This window comes from Meriones unguiculatus (assembly GCF_030254825.1).
Source record: "Meriones unguiculatus strain TT.TT164.6M chromosome 13 unlocalized genomic scaffold, Bangor_MerUng_6.1 Chr13_unordered_Scaffold_28, whole genome shotgun sequence".
Classification (NCBI taxonomy): Eukaryota; Metazoa; Chordata; class Mammalia; order Rodentia; family Muridae; genus Meriones; species Meriones unguiculatus.
In genome coordinates, this window is record NW_026843644.1 from 6,674,669 (window position 1) to 6,682,199 (window position 7,531).

The following is a 7,531-nucleotide window of genomic DNA, read 5'->3' on the forward strand; positions in this document are numbered from 1 at the left end:
AAAACATAATTTAGTTATTTAACTAGTTGTTCCTTACCTAGGTTTTTCAACAAGCCTCATTTTGAACACAATTATTAGAGATATATGTGTGTTTTTAGACACTTATAAACTTAGACATACATTTCTAAGTCAGTCTCTGTTAACCTGAATAAATATTTATAAACTGTTGTCAAACATTTGATGTTAGTAAGTTCTATTTTCTAGAAACAGAAATTGTATTCCCATAACATATACACTATGTTCTGACACATTTATTTTTCTAAATATGAACTGAATACACGTCATACACAAGCATGCTGTAGTTTTTTAGGTATTAATCTTTTTTCTTACAATTTTTAACCTGACATTTTGTTGATGATTTTACAGTTTTAAACCAAACCCAAGAATTTACAAATCCTGAGTTATAGAATGTATACAAAATATTCTTAGAAATCTTGAAATAAATTTTATATATAAGGTACAAGGTTTTCTCCATTAATTTATATATTTATTAATTTTACATTCTGATAGAAGCCCTCCCATTATCCTCAAGTACCTCCTCTCACACACTCTTTCCCCCATTTTCCCTTCTCCTCTTCACAGCAGGGGAAGGTTCCACATGGGTATCAACCAGCCCTCGCACATTAAGTCTCTACAAGACCAGGATCATCTTCTCCCACTGAGGCCAGACAAAGCAGCCCAGCTAAGGGACTAGGATCCAAAGTCATATCTCAGGTAGCCAAAGGTTAAAATCATCAATGAAGTTTTTATAGCCAGTCTTTGCAAACATAGCTCTTTCCAGGAGTTATAATTCAGACATGTACACATTCGTACTGTTGAATATTTGGTATTGAGTAATTCCTGGGAAAGACTAATCCTCCCTCTGTCAATGGTTGCTAATTGCATGGTTTAGACCAATAGATTCTCTTTACAGCATCTAGCCATAGACCTCAATTTAATATATTGCAACCAAATGAATTTCTACTTGGTGATGGCAGGAATGAAAGCAGAATCTTTCCTTCAGTAGAAACCAGTGGACTTCAAGTTAATGATTTCTGCTACTCTGCCTTTATTGGGACCAGGCAGGCTCTCACCTACCAGGGGTTTGGAAAGAAGCATCTGAAGACCCATCCCCAAACATGGAAGTCTATGAGTGAGACATTTAAGCCAAAACACCTGCACCAAAATTCCATTTCCTCCTATAATTAGTAATTTTTTTACTGCCTTATGGAACTTGTGTTTTCCTCTTTTTTTTTTTCTCATGCTAGGATACTTACTCTTTTATTTCACTGCGTTACCTTAGCCAGGAAACTCTACTACTCAGCAATTTAGTTTGAAAACTTATAGAAACACTTTTCCTTTAGTTATTACTTTTTACATTAAAAAAATGTTTTGTATTTTTATTTTGTGTTTATGAAGTTTTTTTGTGTTTTGCCTACATGTTTGTTTGTATACCACAGGTATGCTTGGTGTGTGCAAAGGGGAGAGGAGGACTCCTATAACTGGTGTTAAATGGTACTGTAATCCAAAAAGTGGCTATTGTGACTGAATCAGAGTCCTCCACAAATGCAGGAAGTACTCAAAACATCTCAGTCATTTCCGAAGTCCCCAAACACTATTTTACACAGGTTTATTTATTTTTATTTCATGTATTGAGTGCTTGCCTTCTTGTGTGAATACAAAATATGTGCCTGGTGGTCTTAAATTCCGAAAGGGATCTCATGACCTAGAGCTACAGATGGTTCCAGGTCCTCCTGTGGGCACTGAGACTGATGCTCTTCTTTGTACAAAAAGGGGTCAGTGTGCCTAGATGCCTGGACGTCTATCCATCCTTCAATGCAACACTTTAACAGCAAGAGTGCATACAAAGTTATTACAATTTTTGTAAACGACTATGAAAATGAATAATTGCAAAACAAAAGGACATGAAGTTCTTATTCACATTCCTAGTGAACACCTTAGTGACTCCTCTGTATTCCAATGTTTCCATGAAGAGAAACATCATAAACACCTATATGGTTAGCAGTCATAGGACATAAAGGGACACAAAATCTTTATCCACAAAATCTTCAGCAAGGAAACCATTATTAGTTATAGTTCAATTTCTGAGAATTTAGGAGCCATTCCATGATGTTCCTGATTCATCAGGGGCTTATTCACAAAAGCTGTACATGTCACAGTAAAAGTCAAGGCTTAACATTTCTAGGTTTCTGAATTTGATAAAGAGTTTCTGACAAAATGGACTGACTACACTCATCATTCTGTTCTTCTGGTTTAGACCGAAATGGAGAAACTATCTATATTTGCTGACCTTATACTTTGCTTCCCAATGTGACCTTGGGTTTCCATGTCTACAATGCCTTTAATTCTAACAAAAAAACCCTAGAAGGCCCTCTGATGTCAATGTCTGGAAGAACTGAGTATGTTCCTAACTACAAATGCAAAACACAACACAAAGCTCCAGGAATCATTTCAGGAACCACGTCAGAATTTTCTGCTGCAATTGGAACACTTTTAGAGCTCTACAAAGTCCCACAAGTAAGTTAGGAAAGTATTTTTGTGCACAATCACAGGTCAAACCTGACAAAAACAAAACAAACAAAAGAAAACAGAGAAGTGTTTTATGTTTAGTATAGGCAGATTTAAAAGAGCAGTGAATGAATTACTTTGATATGGCAATGGTTAACAGTAGAAAGAATGTGGTAAAATCATGCTCAGAACATTCTGAAAATTTCTAAGCAGATCACTTAGTGGAAACCAGGACTCTATTGTCAAACACTGGAAGATGTACTTTGGATAGTAAGGCTGCATTTTATCATAAGCCAAATTGTACAACAAAGATACAGAAGTACCAAAGAAAGCATATAACAATCTCAGAATTCTTGCAGTTTCAATACTGATGTATGAAAAAAGAAAGTCTGGGACATGTAACTAAATTTAGAACAATCTTCAATGTCATCATGGATGAAAATCACAGCACCCACAGAGACCAACCACTTAAATAGATGGCCACAATTGATTCTTTCCAGGCTACACTGAAGAAAGGTATCAATCAGCCAGCATTACTAAAAACAGAGAAAATACTGTGTGAGCACAAGGGTCAGGAATAATCAAGATTATAAAACCACAGTGTAACTCTGATTGTTATCACTCAGTTAAACAATTAATAAATGTATTTTATCGTAATGTAACAAAAAATGAAACGGAATAATTTACATCTGTTTCAGGGGCTTTTTTTTCTCAGTGAAATCTATCATTAGATAGGAATGATGCAATAACTCCTGGAAATGTGATTTCAGATCTTTACAACTTGTACCATTTTAACTTAGGTAAATGAATCTCTAAAAATTTTGTTAGTCTCTTTCTCTATTTGCTTTTCTAAAGCTGAAGGTTCTGAGAAATATGGTGTTATATGACCAGAAAGTACTTGGTAGTGCTTTCTGCAGTCTTTCAGTACATCAGATACTCTATTGTATCGTCATTGCAATAAAAGAGATCTATCAGGTCTTTCAAAGACAGTGAAGAGAATATTGTTTACTCCAAATACCTTAGTAACGTTGGCGCTCATGGTACTTGAAAAAAAAAACATATTCCATCACATGATTAGAGAGGCAAGCTAATCTCAGAGAAGACAGCTCCTCACCAATATTCTGTCCTTTGATTCTCATATGCAAAGAATGAACTCACTTCCTCCCTCCGGGTGATGATTCCAAATATGTGAAACTCAAGAATCATCTTTTTTTTTTCCTTTGCTTCTTCAGGTCACATATGGTCCCTTTGATTCCATGCTAAGTGACAAAGATACATTCCCAACCCTTTATCAGATGTCTCCTAAAGACAGAGCTCTAACCCAAGGGTTGATCTCTTTATTGCTCCACTTTGGCTGGAGGTGGCTGGGGCTCTTTGTGTCAGATGATGGGAGAGGAAGGGAGTTTCTCTCAGACCTATCAGTAAAGATTGTTTCAGAAGATATCTGTGTGGCTTTTACAGAAAAACTGTCTGATAACTCAAAATTTAGAATATTTTATGATTATGGATTGCTGAACTTGTACCAACATATAGAAGTAAATCTGATTTTATTCTATGGTAATATGGATGACTTGGTGATCTCCCTCCCATACATTAAATTTTTTTTAAGAAGAAAGGTGTGGATCATGGCAAAGCAACACCTGACATATTTAGAATCTACATTCAATGACAGGAATTTTTGGATATATATTTTCAGAGGAAGTTTCTCATTTTCTAAGAGGAGAAGTATCCCTGGCTTCAAGCACTTTCTTGAGGCACTTACACCCTCCCAGTACCCAGGAGATTCTTACTTCTCTAAATTCTGGGTTGACAATTTTGATTGTTCACCTCTTGGTTTTCTATGTGAAAAATTTAAACCCTGTCCAGTGAATATTTCCCTAAAGACTGGGGATGAAATAAATGATCTGATGACTACTTCTGAGCCCAGCTATTCCATATGGAATGCAGTATATGCATTGGCCCCTGCCCTCCATAAAATGCTGTTGACCAAAACTGAAATGGGACCTATGGATGACAGAAACAAGGGTGAGATTCTACCATGGCAGGTAAGCCTCATTCATAAGCAAGGGAATCACCAGGATCACATATTATTGGTAAGTAATTTACTGTGGTTAACCAAGAAAGCATTTTCTTCTTATAATTAAAAGAATATTTTAAAATGCAAAAGGGTTTGTCATAGTATATCTATATATGTCTATAATTATCTGACATGATTTTGGAACTGAAAGCACAGATTTGAAGACATTAAATTAGAATGTGTTTCAACAAATGTTTCCTAACCTAACATGAAATTCTGAAATATCAATATTTGATTAATGTCAAAATATAGCAAGTTCAATAATCACATGATTAGAGAGGCAAGCTAATCTCAGAGAAGACAGCTCCTCACCAATATTCTGTCCTTTGATCCAAGAAAATTTATATTTTCTTGGAATATATCCATTGAAATAAGCTTTAGACATAATGACCATATCCAAAGCTGCTATTTCACATAAAATTCAATCTATATTTAATGACAGAGGACCATAAAATTAATAGCCTGTGCAAGTGACATAGTAACTGAAAAATAATGGCTTTTATAATTTATTCACTCTTAATTACTTAAAATGAAGGAAAAACCCAGACTGTGTTTCTATTATTAAATGTTAGAACACAGTGCTCATAAGCTTAGGCACTATCTCTGTGTATTAGTGATAAATGGATGTGTTTGAGTTTTAAACCAACAAGATATAAACATGGGATTCATTTATATATATGAGCCTTAATGGTCACATTCAAATAGGGTGCCATGAAGAAATTTGTTGAACAAGTCAATTGGACTTTAAATCCATTCAAAAATAAATAAAAATGAATTCTGAACATAGAGTGCACTGTGTAATTTAGAGTATCATGTAAAACAATAATATTTGGTATAAACACTGACACAGTTTGTGAACACAGTTTTCTAGAGATGTGATATTATCTAAGTTAGTATGTCCTGTGTACAAATAACTTAGCACCTAAGCAACCTTTATAACACACATTGTTAATTAGGTAACACAATATCATGTCTCAGTAGCTGAACTGTTTACCCATTGTATTAAGTTAGATATGTAATTGAATCATACTGGAGGATGACTCAGTGTTACATGTACTTGCTGCACATGCAGAGGACCCAAGTGCCGTTGTTAGCACATACATGGCTAATCACAACTTACTAAGGTACAACTGCTCAACTTACTAAGGGACCCACATGAAGATCCAACATCCCATCATTTACATATATGTATTGCACCTAGTTCCATTCCAAGTATAAAGCCCCGGTGGATGTAGGTCACTTTACTCTGTATTCTTGCAGCATTCTAGTCCACTTGGGTTCCTTCTATCCTTCCCAACCACTCTTACATGAGACTCTTCAAGCTCTGTGAGATGCTGGACTGTGAGTCTCAGCATGTGATTTGATTAACTGCTAAGGGTGAAGAGGCTCTTAGAGAAATGTTAAGTTAGGCTCCTGTCCCTAAACATAGCACATATCATTAATGTTGTCAAGGATTGGCTATCTCCCATGGGGTGGGTGTCACATTGGGGCAGGTATTAATTTTTCATTCCATCAGACCTACTGTATCTTTGTCTTTGTCCATCGTGTAGTTAGGATAAATTTTGTTTGGAAGGTTTTTAGGTAGATTGGTGTTTCCCTCCCACCACTATAGGTCCTTCCTGGCTAGAAGGGGGCTTTCTACACTCTCAACTCCCACACTGATGGCAGGCTCAGCTAGAGACATCCCCATATCCTCCCTGTAGCCTGTAGCCTGACCCATCTCAACAGTTTGTCTCAATGATTTCCCCAACCTTCTTTCACCCTTTATCTCCAGGCCCTTAAACCTTGCCTCCCAATTCTCCTCATATCTGCTTTCCCTCATCTCACTCCACACAACCTCTCCTGTCCAATTCCCTCTATATTTCCTCTTTCACTGTCCATTTAATTTCCCCATCTGAGTGAGATTTAAGAAGGTCCTACCTTGAGCCCTTCTTGTTACTTAGTTTCTTTAGGTCCATGATTAGTAGTGTGGTTATTATACGGCTAATATCCACTTATAAGGGAATACATAGCATATGTGTCTTTCTGGCCATGGGTTACCTCACTCAGGATGATCATTCCTATTTCCACCCAATTGCCTACAAATTTCATGATTTGTTTGATTTTAATAGCTGAGTAGTGTAAATGTACCATATTTTCTTTACCCATTCTTTGGTAGAGGAACACCTATTTTTTCCCAGATTCTTTCTATTACAAATAAAGCTTAATGTATACAGTTGAGCAAATGTCCATTTATGGAGAAGTATCTTTGTTATATGTCCAGGAAGATTATAGATGGTTCTTGAGGTAGAACTGTTCCCAATTTTCTGAGAAAGCACCAGATTGATTTGCAAAATAGTGGTCCAAATTTGTACTCCCATGAAAAATAGAGGAGGGTTATTTTTCTCCACGTCCTTGTCAGCATGTGTTGTCACAGCACCACACTCCCTCCCTCATCTCCTCTTATGTCCCTCCTCAAGCCCACTGATGGGGGATCATTTTTCCCTTCCCTTTGTCCCTAGCATATCAGGTCTCATCGAGACTGACTGCATTGTCTTCCTCTGTGGCCTGAAGTTCTTTTATTGCACAGAAATGCTGGGTTATTATTATTATTTTTTATTTTCAATATAATATTGTGAATTGTTCTTTCAAGGTCTGTGATGAATTGTGTTGTTTTTTGGATAGGAATTATATTAAATATATAGACTGCTTTTGCTAATATGGTCATTTTTGCTATGTTAATTTTACCGAGCCATGAGCATGGGAGCTCTTTCCATCTTTTGATATCTTTTCAGTTTCTTTTTTCAGAGACTTGAAGTTCCTGTAACAGAAGTCTTTCTCTTGCTTGGGGAGAGTTCCACCAAGATATTATTTCTGGCTGTTCTGAAGGATGCTATTTCCCCAATTTTCTTATCAGCCAATTTCTCATTTGTATTCAGGCCACTACTGATCTTTTGGTTAATTTTA